Below are 17,475 nucleotides of genomic sequence, written 5' to 3'. Positions count from 1 at the left end.
TTGGTCACACTTGACCTGAAAAAAATATGTGTGGCGAAAGACATATAGTCACACTTTTTATGTGTGGCTGTATCCCTATTTTGGCGTAGTGCCACCCAAAGAAACCTAGGATTTCAGAAATGGGAGTTGTCAATTCCTGTGGTACCACTACCTACTAACGAACGACATGATCGGTGTTAATGAATGTATTTATGACCCGTTAAACAAACGAAATGTCATACCAAATGTAAGCATGTTTTATGAAAATAATGTACTTAAATATGCAAAATGAACATACAAAGTAGAAATGTAAATCAATGTGTCCATATGCTGAGTGAACATATGCAACAAAATGTAATATATAAAAATCAATGTGCTAGCATGGTCAGTGAATATATATAGCAAAACATAATGAAATCATGTACTATATGTGTACTAATGAACATAGCAAGTATATGATATAAAAGCATGAAAAGCATGAAAGTAATAAGTAGGCACATGTGTTTCACCCCAAAATGTTTGAAAACAGTAAAAGAGGGGAACTATGTACTCACCTGAGAATGCTTAGAAGTCTTGAATAACAACCAGGCAAAGCTAGAGGGATCATGTAAAATCAAACGGCACCTAATATAGATAACTATATTAATAAACCGGACCTAAATCAGAAGATCGGATAGAATGAGGTTTCGTAAACCAAATGAGTATTGGAACTCATATGATATGGTTTAACAAAGCCTACATATTAAATCGAAACCTAACCTAAGTGATTACGACCCATTACGACCCGTTTAGTTAGCTTACGCTACTTTAACGCGTCATTTGCGTAAAACGCGTTCGGACCGCCTAACTAGTCCTATGTCAAGTATTATATGCCTTAATATGTATAATAATGTTGCCTAATCAGTTTAGATGTCAAAATTTAGGTTACATATTGTAACACTTGTTGTAAATTTTAATATTTCATCATGTAAGTACACATATTTTATACAATAAAACATATTTTTGGTTTTTACAAAGTTAAGTTAATAAGTAACATAACGTACTAACTTGTTTAAAAACAAGACATTTAACAAAGTTTCAACAACAACGTCTAAGTCTAGCTTGAATAGATTATCGCGGAAGCATTCAAAATATGTGTTCGGTTCTTGAATCTCATTGCTTGATCAACATCCATGACCACGAGCCGTACCTAAGGTCAAAACCATCCAAAATATTAGTTTTGACAACATTAGAATGTATGAAATCAAGTTCCAACATGAAAATATAAAAAAAAATAATTTTCCTGCTTCGATCTGTCGCGTGTCGCGACGGAATTCCTTGAACCTTTCGCGTGTCGCGACGGCTCCCACATATCGCGGAGGTTTAAAAGGATTCTTCCGGGTGGCGCTGGGGAACCCTTTTTCCAGCATGTGCAGGTTTAAAACCTTCATTCTTACCCAGCTCCGGAAATTTACTATTTTCCAGCTTTAAAAGGTCATAACTTATTACTCGGTAGTCCGTTTTTACCGATTCTTTTTCATATGAGTCCGTAGTAAAATCACGGATCTAACCATGTAAATTTGGCATCACGGAAACGGAGATGCCAACGACTTGTCCCTGATTTCCTTGTTTCGTTTATCCAACCCATTAACAAAGGTTGCATTATACCACCCCCAAAGCTTAGGGCTATTACCATACTTCTACAATTATCGAGTATGAGCAGTTGCTTCTCTCCCGAGGGTCGCTTGTGCTATGGTCATCATGCTTATTTTCACGACTTTAACCATGCTTTCCGGAATCATTCAACAAGTGAATGTTCCGAACTATCATCCCTCTATAAGGGCTCATGCTTTTGACCCGTTTTACTTGTCTAATTCACTTTGTCACTTCTGTGACATAGTGAGTTTTTTTCCTTGTTTACAAATTTCGATATAACAACATGAAACTTACCATAAATGAAATTTAGCGAGACTATAGATTACGTACCTTCAAAGCGCACCCTTTTAGCGTCTATCACCCCCGGCTTGTCCACTTGACGACCCGGATTCTTTACCTTTTTGATCCTTGCTACAAGGGGATCACTAATTTATGTTCAAGACTTGATTTAGGGCAGATTTGAAGCTTCAATTTCGGGATTTGATGTGAAACTAGGGTTTGAAGAAAATCCCTTGGTCACCCCTGCCCTTTGTTCGATCGATACCCACACATCAGTGTGTGGTTGTGTATTTTGTTTACTAATTTAGTAATTGAGTTTTAAAATTTGACAAGATTGGTCCCTAAACTTGTTTAATATGCAATCTAAAAGATTTAACCTTATCATATACCACCATAAGTCTTGTATTTAACTAGGTTATAAATTCCTAGTTAATTGATTATAATTTACAGTTCTAATTTTAGGTTTTATATTTCCAGGTTGTTACAAGTCCACCCCCCTTAAAGAGGGTTTCGTCCTCGAAACCGAATTACGTACCAAATAATGTGGGGTAGAGCCGTTGCATCTCCTCCTCGGATTCCCATGTGGTATCTGAACCCTTTCTATGTTCCCATTTGACCTTCACTTGATTGATCTCTTTGTTCCTTAAGGTTTTCAACTTAAGATCTAAAATCGCAATGGGTCTTACCACATAGTTTAATCTATCATCCACCTCGATATCATCGTAGTGGATATAAGTCGTCTCATCGGCTAGACATTTCCGAAGATGTGACACATGAAAAGTGCTTTGAATTCCGCTTAATTCCTCCGGTAGCTCAAGGCAATAAGCTACCTTTCCTACTCGTTCAATAATCGTAAATGGCCCGATAAATCTTGGGCTCATGTAATGCCCCAAAAACGATAAATGATAAGTATAAAAGGAAAATAATATTAAACTTAATGTAGTTAAGGAATTATGGTGAGATCATAGCTAAATGTGGTTAAAGGTTAGACTTGTAACTAGCAAATAAGTGAAGGGGGTGAAAATGTAAAATTTTAATTAACTAAATAAATAAAACAATAAACATCCCAAACACACAGTTCGTGTGTCTGGGAGCGATCGAACAAGCAGGAGGGAGGGGGAAACCCTAGCTCAAGAAATCAAGCAATCCAACTCAAGATCATAAGTTAATTCAGTGCATGATCCCTAAATTGTGATTAGCTAACCCTAATCTCTTGAGTGGTAAGTTTAATTTCCTGAAATTGTGAATTGTTGAATAAGGGGTAAAACCCAATCTCGATTCTTTATATCAATTGTATCAAATCTGAGTTAAGATTGCTTTTTAGAACAAGATTCATGCTTAAATTTAGGTTGTATGAAAAGTGTAGTGAAAACCCACTTTGTAAAGATCATATTACTAATAGGAGGTTCTTAAGGAATATGATTATGTTTTAGTTGATATGTGAAATTGTTGTGATACTTGAATGCTAGATAAACTGATTTTAGAATGGAAAATTTATGTGAATTTAGAGGAAGGTGATTTTGTGTGGTGATGAGTTAGTAGGAACATGCTTAATAGACTTGTACCTTGTACCTTAAATATGATGCCTACCAAGTGTTCGATGAAATGCATAAAAGATGAATGAATACGAAAATAGTAGAAAGAATTGATAAACTAAGTGAATGAATGAATGTTCTAATGTAGGCGTGAAAGAAGAAGGTACAAGCACTAAGCAAGCGGAAGGAGCACAAGATCGAGGTATGCTTCGTGTCATACGAGTCTTTATTATATTTCCTATTTATATAAAATTTCGTTGTAAAAGCTATCCTTGTATAACGAGTTCGACAATGTAGTAAGTAAACGACAAATCCCTTGTGGATTTGGGTATGTTAATGAAAGTAGTGTTGAGTTATGCTAAACCCAATTTCACGGGTTGAACGTGTATGCTTAACTCTCTACGAGAGTGTTTATGCTAAACCCAATTTCACGGGTTGAATGTGTATGCTTAACTCTCTACGAGAGTGTTTATGCTAAACCCAATTTCACGGGTTGAATGTGTATGCTTAGCTCTCTACGAGAGTGTTTATGCTAAACCCAATTACACGGGTCGAATGCGTATGTCAAACTCTCTACGAGAGTGGTTATGCCTAACCCAATTATTGGGTTGTTGTATGCTTAAGAGTAAGAATGTTTTATGTGGATAAAGCTAAAACGAAAGGTTATGATTTTCTATGGAAATAACTAACTTATTAAATTGTGAATGTTAATGTAGGTAAAGCACCTCTATAGGCGATTTGGAGTTATGGGACGAGCACATGTTCAAGCCTTATAATACCAAGCGCTTCCGCAACTTATATGCATACTTTTGGGTCCATGTTTTGTTACTTTGTTAAACTTTGTTGAAATGTTTTAGATTTAAAAACTCGTTACTTTTGTTGGAATGGTTTTATGTAAAATGGGTCGTATGTAAACGTTGTATGTTATGTCAAAACAGGGGGTATGTTGTGACACCCCAGGATAACCGGGAAAACCATGCAACTTAACTAGCTTCCTCAGTGAGTGCCATCAAATTTCGGGACGAAATTTCTTTCAACTTGGGGATGATGTGACAACTCGAAATTTAGAACCTTTCATTACGTTTGATGTAACATGCTTGTACGTTATGTGACTGGTCAACCGATTAACTTAATGATAAACGTGAACCTTTTATGTGAAATGTGTCTTGTTTGTGTGCATATATATATATACGTTTTATAAGTGAACCGAGAACCCAACCCGAGAACAAAGGACCCGACTCGAGACCATGAGGTCTCGAGTGTATAGTAACCGACTTAGGCCTTTGGGCCGTGACCCCCTTAACCGGCTTGGAAGCCCATTAGGGTACACCACCTTAGAACTAGTATATAATCTTGGGGGTTATGCAACTTTGCCATTTTCTTGAACAACACACACACTCTCCTATATTCCCTCACACTAAAACCCTAAGAAACACAAACACACACTCCATTCTCGGCCAACACTAGGATTCTCGGTCAAAGCTTGGAAATCGAAGTTCACCTTTCACACCTCTTAACCGGTTAGTGATCCTTGTTATGTTTTGTGCTTGAATTGATGATCTTGACATTTTGTTTGCTTGCTAATTGTTATGATAAGTGTTGGTTCGATAGAAAATTGTAATTGTTGACAAAAAGATGATATTACATGTATGATAATAATGAACCGGTTAACATGCTTGATTTCGGATTGATGATGTTTTAGTGTTTAAAGGAGGTTGAACCACTAGTTTTAAGGAGCATGAAATCGGTTTGCATTTGTCATGAAATCGGGTAAATAAAGGACCGAATTGTGGTCTTTGGTTCAAGTGTTTGATAGTTGTTCATGTATAATTAGGAAGAATGCATAATATGCTTGAACAAAGGTTGAATGTGTTATGAATATGCTTGAATGTTTGAAGAACATGAAGAACTTGTTGAATATGCTTTGAATGTGGGTTAAATGTTTGAATTCTGCTTGTTTGATCTGATTTCACGAATGGTTAGACAATAAAACATGTTTTAGTGGATAGTACAATGTTTGTGTTGCATGATATTCAAATGCTATTGGATAGTACAAACTGTGCAGAATCAGCAACTGTTGGGGAGTCGAGACCCCTGGTTGCGACTCGAAACCTCCACGTTGCGACACCAGTTGCGAGTCGAGAACACCTGGTTACGACTCGCAACCATAACATGACAAGCCGAGACCACAGGTTGCGACACAGGTTACGAGTCCCGTTGCGACTCGAGACCTTAGCATGATCAGCCGAGACCACGGTTGCGACTTAGGTTGCGACTCGCAACCACCCATGATCAACACAAACAGCATGACTCGAAACCATGATTGCGAGTCCGGTTGCGACTCGAGACCACGCTTATTGGACTTGCTTAGTTACGGGCCATGGTTAATGGGCCGGCCTTGTGGACTTCTGTGTTAACTATTTTATGCGTGTTTTGGGCTTAAGTGATTGGGCTGAACAGATGGGCTATACCTATACGTGCTACTGTTAACTGATTATGTTGTGCACTGTTGTTGAAACTACCATGATGTAACTGTATGCCATGACTACTACTTGTACGTGCACTGCTTGGTTTGAATCTGATTATAAGTGGTATCTATGTTAGGACGTAATTGGCTACTTGCGACTTGATTGACCTTTCTGTGTTACTACCGAGCAAACCAAGGTGAGTTCACACCCACTACAAAGCATGGGATTCCCTGGGTTGGGAACGGGGTTAAGGTACGTGGGTTCCTCGTCCTCCTTGGGTAGGACGGCAGTGGTTCAGGAATGTGATTCCTCGTCCGGATGGACGGATAGCACGTACTAGACTAAAACTCTATCACGAAGTCCCTCCTTTTTGTATCGACTAATCGCCGGGCCAATGGCGAGCGGGTCATTAGTTAGATAGCGCTATTTAGGTCTGACAAACCTCACACCGTGCCGCAGAGGGCGGGCGTGAACTAATGGATCTGGGGCACGTCAATGATGATAGACATTGATGATTTTCAGGGCACATAAACATGACTACAGTTAGCAGTCGATATGGTAATGAGTCTAGTGTACGCATGGGGTAGCCCCCACGGCCGAAATGCCTGATAACTAACATGGGGTAGCCCCCACGGCTGGAATGCCGGAGTAACTGGGAATGAACATGTCACGTTTAAACTATGGGGTAACCCCCACAGCAGGATGCCAGTTAAAGGAAACTGTTTTTGAAACAACTAAAACGAACACCCAACTGTGAACTCACTCAACTAGTTGTTGACTCGTTACTACATGCTTTGCAGGACCATAGGTACTCAGCTGGAGCTTGCATGGAGGAGGGTCGTTGGGGGACACGGATTGCTGCGTGTCATATTTTATTTGAAAACATTTGAACTGATGTTATAACCTTAACTTATGCTTCCGCTTGCAACTTAAACTTGGTTTTGTGAAACACCAATCGTATTGGTTAAACTTTTATGATTATTTATATGCTTGTTCAGTATGATTGGTGGCTGGATCCTGGTCAGTCACGCCTCCAAGCGGTGGTACTCCGCGGGTGGATTTTGGGGGTGTGACAGATTGGTATCAGAGCCATTGGTTATAGTGAACTTGGTTTTAATAAAGGGGAAACGTTTTTGTTAAAACCAGACTATAACCGGTTTAGTGCTCAACGGTCCACAACGACGCTCCACTCCACATGCAAGGCTCGACATTATAGGTGATATGATATGTGTATATTGCCTACTTGTTAGTTACATAATACATTTCCCATGGTATGCTCGATTAGTATAACTATTGTTGCTTGAACACGTGCGTGCTTACTCTATCCTACTATCGTACTTTCGCGAACCTCTCTCACACGTATTACTCTTGTTATGAAGAATCATGTCTGGACGCGTTAACATGACACAAGCCCAGTTGACGGCTTTGATCAACGAACGAGTTGCCGCAGCGCTTGCAGCTGCAAATGCAGGAGGTATATCCTGCAGTCCGAATTTGTTCTAGGATCATTTGAATCCTACCCTCGTGAACCAACCTTTGTGTTAAACTCTGTCTTTCTTTCACCTACCCTAGGTCAATATGCTCAAGCACCGGTGTGCACTTTTAAGACCTTTATGGACTGTCGACCCACTACTTTTAGCGGAACTGAAGGAGCAGTAGGTCTCCTACACTGGTTTGAGAAACTGGAATCTGTGTTCGAAATGTGTGAATGCCCTGAAGCGCGCAGGGTGAAGTATGCTACTGGTACTCTCGAGGGTTTGGCTCTCACGTGGTGGAATGCTCAAGTGCAAATGTTGGGGTTGGTTGCTGCCAACGCCACCCCATGGGAGAATTTCAAGGAAATGATCAGGGAGGAATACTGCAGTCGTGATGACATTCACAAGCCGGAAGATGAGTTCTACAATCTCAAGATGACGGGGTCAGAGATTAAGGCGTACACTAAGAGATCGCATGAGCTTGCCTTGTTGTGTCCTACTATGGTGGATCCTCCCTATAAGCGAATTGAACTCTATCTCAAGGGCTTGGTGCCAGAGATCCAAAGTCATGTGACTTCAGCAAACTTGACTACTATCCAGCAGGTTGTTCAGTTGGCTCACCGTCTTACTGATCAGGCGGTGGAGCAGAACAAGTTACCCAAGCGCATAGGTGCTGCAACTACTTCTGGTACCTCTAGTGGGGACAAACGGAAATGGGATGGAACTTCAAGCAAGGGTTCAACTTATGTGCAATCTCAGTCTCAGCAGAGAAAGACTGACGACCACAAGAGCCCCAGTCAGCAATCATCTGGTGGTCAAAGTCATGGTGGGTACAAGGGGAATCACCCCAAATGCAATCGCTGCAACTTACACCACAGTGGGCCATGCACCAGGGGCAATTGCCATCGGTGCAACAAGCCTGGTCATGTTGCAAAGGATTGCAGGAGTGCATACCCCGCCAATCAGAATCGTCAGCAACCCCAGCAGAACCAGCGACAGCAGCAGGGTAACAACAAAGGATGCTTTCAGTGTGGAGCTGAAGGCCACTTCAAGAAAGATTGTCCCCAACTGAACCAGAACAACAACAACAATCAGGGGAATGGTAACAATGGGAACAACAACAACAACAATGGTGCCAGGGGGCGAGTGTTTGTGATTGGTCAAGGTGAAGCAAGGAATGATCCCAACGTTGTGACGGGTAAGTTCCTTCTCGACGACTTTTATGTTACAGTTTTATTTGATTCGGGTGCCGATACTAGCTACGTGTCACTAGAAGTTAGTAAAATGCTTATGCGTATTCCAACACCCCTGAGCGACAAGCACACTGTAGAGCTAGCTAATGGTAAGAGTTTGGAGGCCTCGCACGTAGTCAAAGGTTGCCAACTTATTCTCGCTAACCAGACCTTCTCTATTGACCTTATCCCTATCGTCTTGGATAGTTTCGACGTTGTCATTGGGATGGATTGGTTATCCCAACACCGAGCAGAGATTCTTTGCAACGAGAAGATCGTTCGTATCCCTGGTTTAGGTAGTGAACCTCTCATGATTCGTGGCGACAAGAGAAGTGCTGTTGAGAACATCATTTCTCTCCTTAAGGCCCAGAAATGCTTACGAAAGGGCCACACTGCGATTTTGGCTCTAGTTACTGATACCACAGAGAAAGAGAAGAAGCTAGAAGATTTTCCAGTTGTACGAGACTATCCTGAGGTATTCCCTGAGGAATTACCTGGTCTTCCGCCCCATCGCCAAGTCGAGTTTCAGATTGAACTAGCTCCTGGAGCTGCGCCTATAGCACGTGCACCTTATCGTTTAGCTCCATCAGAGTTGGAAGAACTCTCTACGCAACTACAAGAACTCTTGGATAAAGGTTTCATTCGTCCTAGCTCATCGCCCTGGGGAGCTCCAGTACTATTTGTGAAGAAGAAGGATGGTACCTTCAGAATGTGTATCGACTATCGTGAACTCAACAAGGTGACTGTGAAGAACCGTTATCCTCTACCGCGCATTGACGACTTGTTCGACCAGTTGCAGGGGTCGAGCTATTATTCAAAGATCGATCTGAGATCGGGATATCACCAACTAAGAGTTCGAGAAGAGGATGTCTCTAAGACAGCCTTTAGAACCCGTTATGGGCACTATGAGTTTTTGGTCATGCCGTTTGGGCTGACGAACGCACCCGCAGTTTTCATGGACTTGATGAACCGAGTTTGCAAGCCGTATCTGGACAAATTCGTTATAGTCTTCATCGACAACATCCTGATCTATTCTAAGAGTCAGGAGGAGCACGAACAGCATCTACGACTTATTCTGGAACTCCTTCGGAAGGAACAGCTTTACGCAAAGTTCTCGAAATGCGACTTCTGGCTTCGTGAAGTCCATTTCCTGGGGCATGTAGTGAACAAGGATGGGATTCACGTTGATCCATCCAAAGTGGACTCTATTAAGAACTGGCCTGCGCCTCGCACACCAAAGGAGATTCGCCAATTCTTGGGATTGGCAGGTTACTACAGGAGATTCATTAAGGATTTTTCTAAGATCGCGCAGCCTCTCACCTCGCTAACGCAGAAAGGCGTTGTTTATCATTGGGGAAATGCACAAGAGTTAGCTTTTCAGCATCTAAAGGATAGACTTTGTAGTGCACCTATCCTTTCACTGCCAGAGGGCACAGAAGATTTTGTGGTTTACTGTGATGCATCAATTCAAGGTCTTGGTTGTGTATTGATGCAACGAGATAAAGTCATAGCTTACGCCTCACGCCAACTCAAAGTTCACGAGAAGAACTACACGACGCATGATTTGGAGCTGGGAGCTGTTGTTTTCGCACTTAAGTTATGGCGGCATTACCTATACGGAACCAAGTGCGCCATCTACACCGACCACAGAAGTCTAGAGCACATATTCAAGCAGAAGGAACTGAATATGCGGCAACGACGATGGGTCGAGCTGCTGAATGACTACGAGTGCTCTATCAGGTATCACCCGGGCAAGGCCAATGTTGTGGCTGACGCCCTCAGTCGAAAGGACACTGCGCCTAAGCGCGTAAGAGCTCTACAACTCACGATCCATTCTAGTCTACCTTCGCAAATACGAGCTGCTCAGATAGAAGCACTGAAACCAGAAAACGTTAGAGCTGAAGCCCTACGCGGGTCAAGACAACGCTTAGAACAGAAGGAAGACGGTGCTTACTACGTAACAGGACGCATTTGGGTCCCACTCTATGGCGACTTACGAGAACTTGTGATGGATGAAGCGCACAAATCTCGCTACTCGGTACACCCTGGTTCGGATAAAATGTACCACGATATTAAAACTACGTATTGGTGGCCTAGCATGAAGGCCCACATAGCAACTTACGTCAGCAAGTGTTTGACTTGTGCGCGAGTCAAGACGGAATATCAGAAACCCTCAGGCCTACTCCAACAACCGGAGATACCACAATGGAAATGGGAGCAGATTTCCATGGATTTCGTTACTGGACTACCTAGATCACAGCGCGGAAACGATACTATCTGGGTGATTGTGGATCGACTTACAAAGTCCGCACACTTCTTGACAATTAAGGAAACAGATAAATTCTCCACCCTAGCGGAAATATATCTCAAGGAAGTTGTTTCGAGGCACGGGGTGCCCACTTCTATTATCTCGGATCGAGACGCGCGTTTTACCTCAGAGCTGTGGCAAGCAATGCACAAATCTTTTGGCTCACGTTTGGATATGAGCACAGCGTATCATCCACAGACGGACGGGCAGTCCGAGCGAACTATTCAGACCTTAGAAGACATGCTTCGGGCATGTGTAATCGACTTTGGCAACAGCTGGGAAAGGCATCTGCCACTCGTGGAATTCTCGTATAATAACAGCTACCACACCAGCATTAAAGCTGCTCCGTTCGAGGCATTGTAAGGACGTAAATGCCGGTCACCTCTTTGTTGGGCAGAGGTGGGGGATAGTCAAATCACTGGTCCAGAACATGTGGTAGACACTACTGAGCGGATTGCTCAAATACGACAACGCATGGCGGCCGCTCGAGACCGTCAGAAGGCCTACGCCGATAAGGGCAGGAAACCACTTGAGCTCCAGGTTGGGGAGCGGGTATTACTCAAAGTTTCACCCTGGAAGGGTGTGGTTCGTTTTGGTAAACGAGGCAAACTCAACCCACGATACGTTGGACCTTTTGAAATCATTGAGAAAATAGGCAAGGTGGCCTACAGACTGAACTTACCAGCAGAACTCGGTGCAGTTCACAACGTTTTCCATGTGTCGAATCTGAAGAAGTGTCTGTTAGATGAGACCCACGTAGTTCCTCTAAAGGAACTCACGATCGACGAGCAGCTGAAATTCGTCGAGGAACCAGTCGAAATCACGGACCGGGATGTTAAGGTCCTCAAGAGCACTAGAATACCTCTCGTTCGAGTTCGTTGGAACTCACGTCGCGGCCCAGAGTTTACCTGGGAGCGCGAAGATCGGATGAAAGAAAAGTATCCCCAACTGTTTGAGAACAGTACAACCGCTACTGAGGCTGAAGCTACGGAATTTCGGGACGAAATTGTAGATCAACGGGGGGTGGATGTGACACCCCAGGATAACCGGGAAAACCATGCAACTTAACTAGCTTCCTCAGTGAGTGCCATCAAATTTCGGGACGAAATTTCTTTCAACTTGGGGTTGATGTGACAACTCGAAATTTAGAACCTTTCATTACGTTTGATGTAACATGCTTGTACGTTATGTGACTGGTCAACCGATTAACTTAATGATAAACGTGAACCTTTTATGTGAAATGTGTCTTGTTTGTGTGCATATATATATATACGTGTTATAAGTGAACCGAGAACCCAACCCGAGAACAAAGGACCCGACTCGAGACCATGAGGTCTCGAGTGTATAGTAACCGACTTAGGCCTTTGGGCCGTGACCCCCTTAACCGGCTTGGAAGCCCATTAGGGTACACCACCTTAGAACTAGTATATAATCTTGGGGGTTATGCAACTTTGCCATTTTCTTGAACAACACACACACTCTCCTATATTCCCTCACACTAAAACCCTAAGAAACACAAACACACACTCCATTCTCGGCCAACACTAGGATTCTCGGTCAAAGCTTGGAAATCGAAGTTCACCTTTCACACCTCTTAACCGGTTAGTGATCCTTGTTATGTTTTGTGCTTGAATTGATGATCTTGACATTTTGTTTGCTTGCTAATTGTTATGATAAGTGTTGGTTCGATAGAAAATTGTAATTGTTGACAAAAAGATGATATTACATGTATGATAATAATGAACCGGTTAACATGCTTGATTTCGGATTGATGATGTTTTAGTGTTTAAAGGAGGTTGAACCACTAGTTTTAAGGAGCATGAAATCGGTTTGCATTTGTCATGAAATCGGGTAAATAAAGGACCGAATTGTGGTCTTTGGTTCAAGTGTTTGATAGTTGTTCATGTATAATTAGGAAGAATGCATAATATGCTTGAACAAAGGTTGAATGTGTTATGAATATGCTTGAATGTTTGAAGAACATGAAGAACTTGTTGAATATGCTTTGAATGTGGGTTAAATGTTTGAATTCTGCTTGTTTGATCTGATTTCATGAATGGTTAGACAATAAAACATGTTTTAGTGGATAGTACAATGTTTGTGTTGCATGATATTCAAATGCTATTGGATAGTACAAACTGTGCAGAATCAGCAACTGTTGGGGAGTCGAGACCCCTGGTTGCGACTCGAAACCTCCACGTTGCGACACCAGTTGCGAGTCGAGAACACCTGGTTACGACTCGCAACCATAACATGACAAGCCGAGACCACAGGTTGCGACACAGGTTACGAGTCCCGTTGCGACTCGAGACCTAGCATGATCAGCCGAGACCACGGTTGCGACTTAGGTTGCGACTCGCAACCACCCATGATCAACACAAACAACATGACTCGAAACCATGATTGCGAGTCCGGTTGCGACTCGAGACCACGCTTATTGGACTTGCTTAGTTACGGGCCATGGTTAATGGGCCGGCCTTGTGGACTTCTGTGTTAACTATTTTATGCGTGTTTTGGGCTTAAATGATTGGGCTGAACAGATGGGCTATACCTATACGTGCTACTGTTAACTGATTATGTTGTGCATTGTTGTTGAAACTACCATGATGTAACTGTATGCCATGACTACTACTTGTACGTGCACTGCTTGGTTTGAATCTGATTATAAGTGGTATCTATGTTAGGACGTAATTGACTACTTGCGACTTGATTGACCTTTCTGTGTTACTACCGAGCAAACCAAGGTGAGTTCACACCCTCTACAAAGCATGGGATTCCCTGGGTTGGGAACGGGGTTAAGGAACGTGGGTTCCTCGTCCTCCTTGGGTAGGACGGCAGTGGTTCAGGAATGTGATTCCTCGTCCGGATGGACGGATAGCACGTACTAGACTAAAACTCTATCACGAAGTCCCTCCTTTTTGTATCGACTAATCGCCGGGCTAATGGCGAGCGGGTCATTAGTTAGATAGCGCTATTTAGGTCTGACAAACCTCACACCGTGCCGCAGAGGGCGGGCGTGAACTAATGGATCTGGGGCACGTCAATGATGATAGACATTGATGATTTTCAGGGCACATAAACATGACTACAGTCAGCAGTCGATATGGTAACGTGTTTAGTGTACGCATGGGGTAGCCCCCACGGCCGAAATGCCTGATAACTAACATGGGGTAGCCCCCACGGCTGGAATGCCGGAGTAACTGGGAATGAACATGTCACGTTTAAACTATGGGGTAACCCCCACGGTAGGATGCCAGTTAAAGGAAACTGTTTTTGAAACAACTAAAACGAACACCCAACTGTGAACTCACTCAACTAGTTGTTGACTCGTTACTACATGCTTTGCAGGACCATAGGTACTTAGCTGGAGCTTGCATGGAGGAGGGTCGTTGGGGGACACGGATTGCTGCGTGTCATATTTTATTTGAAAACATTTGAACTGATGTTATAACCTTAACTTATGCTTCCGCTTGCAACTTAAACTTGGTTTTGTGAAACACCAATCGTATTGGTTAAACTTTTATGATTATTTATATGCTTGTTCAGTATGATTGGTGGCTGGATCCTGGTCAGTCACGCCTCCAAGTGGTGGTACTCCGCGGGTGGATTTTGGGGGTGTGACAGATTGGTATCAGAACCATTGGTTATAGTGAACTTGGTTTTAATAAAGGGGAAACGTTTTTGTTAAAACCAGACTATAACCGGTTTAGTGCTCAACGGTCCACAACGACGCTCCACTCCACATGCAAGGCTCGACATTATAGGTGATATGATATGTGTATATTGCCTACTTGTTAGTTACATAATACATTGCCCATGGTATGCTCGATTAGTATAACTATTGTTGCTTGAACACGTACGTGCTTACTCTATCCTACTATCGTACTTTCGCGAACCTCTCTCACACGTATTACTCTTGTTATGAAGAATCATGTCTGGACGCGTTAACATGACACAAGCCCAGTTGACGGCTTTGATCAACGAACGAGTTGCCGCAGCGCTTGCAGCTGCAAATGCAGGAGGTATATCCTGCAGTCCGAATTTGTTCTAGGATCATTTGAATCCTACCCTCGTGAACCAACCTTTGTGTTAAACTCTGTCTTTCTTTCACCTACCCTAGGTCAATATGCTCAAGCACCGATGTGCACTTTTAAGACCTTTATGGACTGTCGACCCACTACTTTTAGCGGAACTGAAGGAGCAGTAGGTCTCCTACACTGGTTTGAGAAACTGGAATCTGTGTTCGAAATGTGTGAATGCCCTGAAGCGCGCAGGGTGAAGTATGCTACTGGTACTCTCGAGGGTTTGGCTCTCACGTGGTGGAATGCTCAAGTGCAAATGTTGGGGTTGGTTGCTGCCAACGCCACCCCATGGGAGAATTTCAAGGAAATGATCAGGGAGGAATACTGCAGTCGTGATGACATTCACAAGCTGGAAGATGAGTTCTACAATCTCAAGATGACGGGGTCAGAGATTGAGGCGTACACTAAGAGATCGCATGAGCTTGCCTTGTTGTGTCCTACTATGGTGGATCCTCCCTATAAGCGAATTGAACTCTATCTCAAGGGCTTGGTGCCAGAGATCCAAAGTCATGTGACTTCAGCAAACTTGACTACTATCCAGCAGGTTGTTCAGTTGGCTCACCGTCTTACTGATCAGGCGGTGGAGCAGAACAAGTTACCCAAGCGCATAGGTGCTGCAACTACTTCTGGTACCTCTAGTGGGGACAAACGGAAATGGGATGGAACTTCAAGCAAGGGTTCAACTTCTGTGCAATCTCAGTCTCAGCAGAGAAAGACTGACGACCACAAGAGCCCCAGTCAGCAATCGTCTGGTGGTCAAAGTCATGGTGGGTACAAGGGGAATCACCCCAAATGCAATCGCTGCAACTTACACCACAGTGGGCCATGCACCAGGGGCAATTGCCATCGGTGCAACAAGCCTGGTCATGTTGCAAAGGATTGCAGGAGTGCATACCCCGCCAATCAGAATCGTCAGCAACCCCAGCAGAACCAGCGACAGCAGCAGGGTAACAACAAAGGATGCTTTTAGTGTGGAGCTGAAGGCCACTTCAAGAAAGATTGTCCCCAACTGAACCAGAACAACAACAACAACAATCAGGGGAATGGTAACAATGGGAACAACAACAACAACAATGGTGCCAGGGGTCGAGTGTTTGTGATTGGTCAAGGTGAAGCAAGGAATGATCCCAACGTTGTGACGGGTAAGTTCCTTCTCGACGACTTTTATGTTACAGTTTTATTTGATTCGGGTGCCGATACTAGCTACGTGTCACTAGAAGTTAGTAAAATGCTTATGCGTATTCCAACACCCCTGAGCGACAAGCACACTGTAGAGCTAGCTAATGATAAGAGTTTGGAGGCCTCGCACGTAGTCAAAGGTTGCCAACTTATTCTCGCTAACCAGACCTTCTCTATTGACCTTATCCCTATCGTCTTGGGTAGTTTCGACGTTGTCATTGGGATGGATTGGTTATCCCAACACCGAGCAGAGATTCTTTGCAACGAGAAGATCGTTCGTATCCCTGGTTTAGGTAGTGAACCTCTCATGATTCGTGGCGACAAGAGAAGTGCTGTTGAGAACATCATTTATCTCCTTAAGGCCCAGAAATGCTTACGAAAGGGCCACACTGCGATTTTGGCTCTAGTTACTGATACCACAGAGAAAGAGAAGAAGCTAGAAGATTTTCCAGTTGTACGAGACTATCCTGAGGTATTCCCTGAGGAATTACCTGGTCTTCCGCCCCATCGCCAAGTCGAGTTTCAGATTGAACTAGCTCCTGGAGCTGCGCCTATAGCACGTGCACCTTATCGTTTAGCTCCATCAGAGTTGGAAGAACTCTCTACGCAACTACAAGAACTCTTGGATAAAGGTTTAATTCGTCCTAGCTCATCGCCCTTGGGAGCTCCAGTACTATTTGTGAAGAAGAAGGATGGTACCTTCAGAATGTGTATCGACTATCGTGAGGGTTTCGTCCTCGAAACCGAATTACGTACCAAATAATGTGGGGTAGAGCCGTTGCATCTCCTCCTCGGATTCCCATGTGGTATCTGAACCCTTTCTATGTTCCCATTTGACCTTCACTTGATTGATCTCTTTGTTCCTTAAGGTTTTCAACTTAAGATCTAAAATCGCAATGGGTCTTACCACATAGTTTAATCTATCATCCACCTCGATATCATCGTAGTGGATATAAGTCGTCTCATCGGCTAGACATTTCCGAAGATGTGACACATGAAAAGTGCTTTGAATTCCGCTTAATTCCTCCGGTAGCTCAAGGCAATAAGCTACCTTTCCTACTCGTTCAATAATCGTAAATGGCCCGATAAATCTTGGGCTCATGTAACGCCCCAAAAACGATAAATGATAAGTATAAAAGGAAAATAATATTAAACTTAATGTAGTTAAGGAATTATGGTGAGATCATAGCTAAATGTGGTTAAAGGTTAGACTTGTAACTAGCAAATAAGTGAAGGGGGTGAAAATGTAAAATTTTAATCAACTAAATTAATAAAACAATAAACATCCCAAACACACAGTTCG

At 43.0% G+C, this 17,475-nt stretch overlaps 2 long non-coding RNA genes across 2 annotated transcripts; one reads left to right on the top strand and one right to left on the bottom strand.

Moving 5' to 3' along the window:
- Window positions 1-964: 964 nt before the first annotated feature.
- On the bottom strand, window positions 965-2,174 carry LOC118485449. Its single transcript, XR_004876149.1, has 2 exons — window positions 1,945-2,174; window positions 965-1,168 (listed from the first exon to the last, which is right to left on the bottom strand). It is a non-coding gene; the product is annotated as an uncharacterized LOC118485449 (long non-coding RNA).
- An 801-nt stretch (window positions 2,175-2,975) lies between these two features.
- Window positions 2,976-4,351, top strand: LOC110902544. Its single transcript, XR_002571199.2, has 3 exons — window positions 2,976-3,113; window positions 3,577-3,630; window positions 4,145-4,351. It is a non-coding gene; the product is annotated as an uncharacterized LOC110902544 (long non-coding RNA).
- The last annotated feature ends 13,124 nt before the right edge of the window (window positions 4,352-17,475 follow it).

This window comes from Helianthus annuus, chromosome 13 (genome assembly GCF_002127325.2).
Source record: "Helianthus annuus cultivar XRQ/B chromosome 13, HanXRQr2.0-SUNRISE, whole genome shotgun sequence".
Classification (NCBI taxonomy): domain Eukaryota; kingdom Viridiplantae; phylum Streptophyta; class Magnoliopsida; order Asterales; family Asteraceae; genus Helianthus; species Helianthus annuus.
This window is presented reverse-complemented; position numbering and strand designations above follow the sequence as displayed.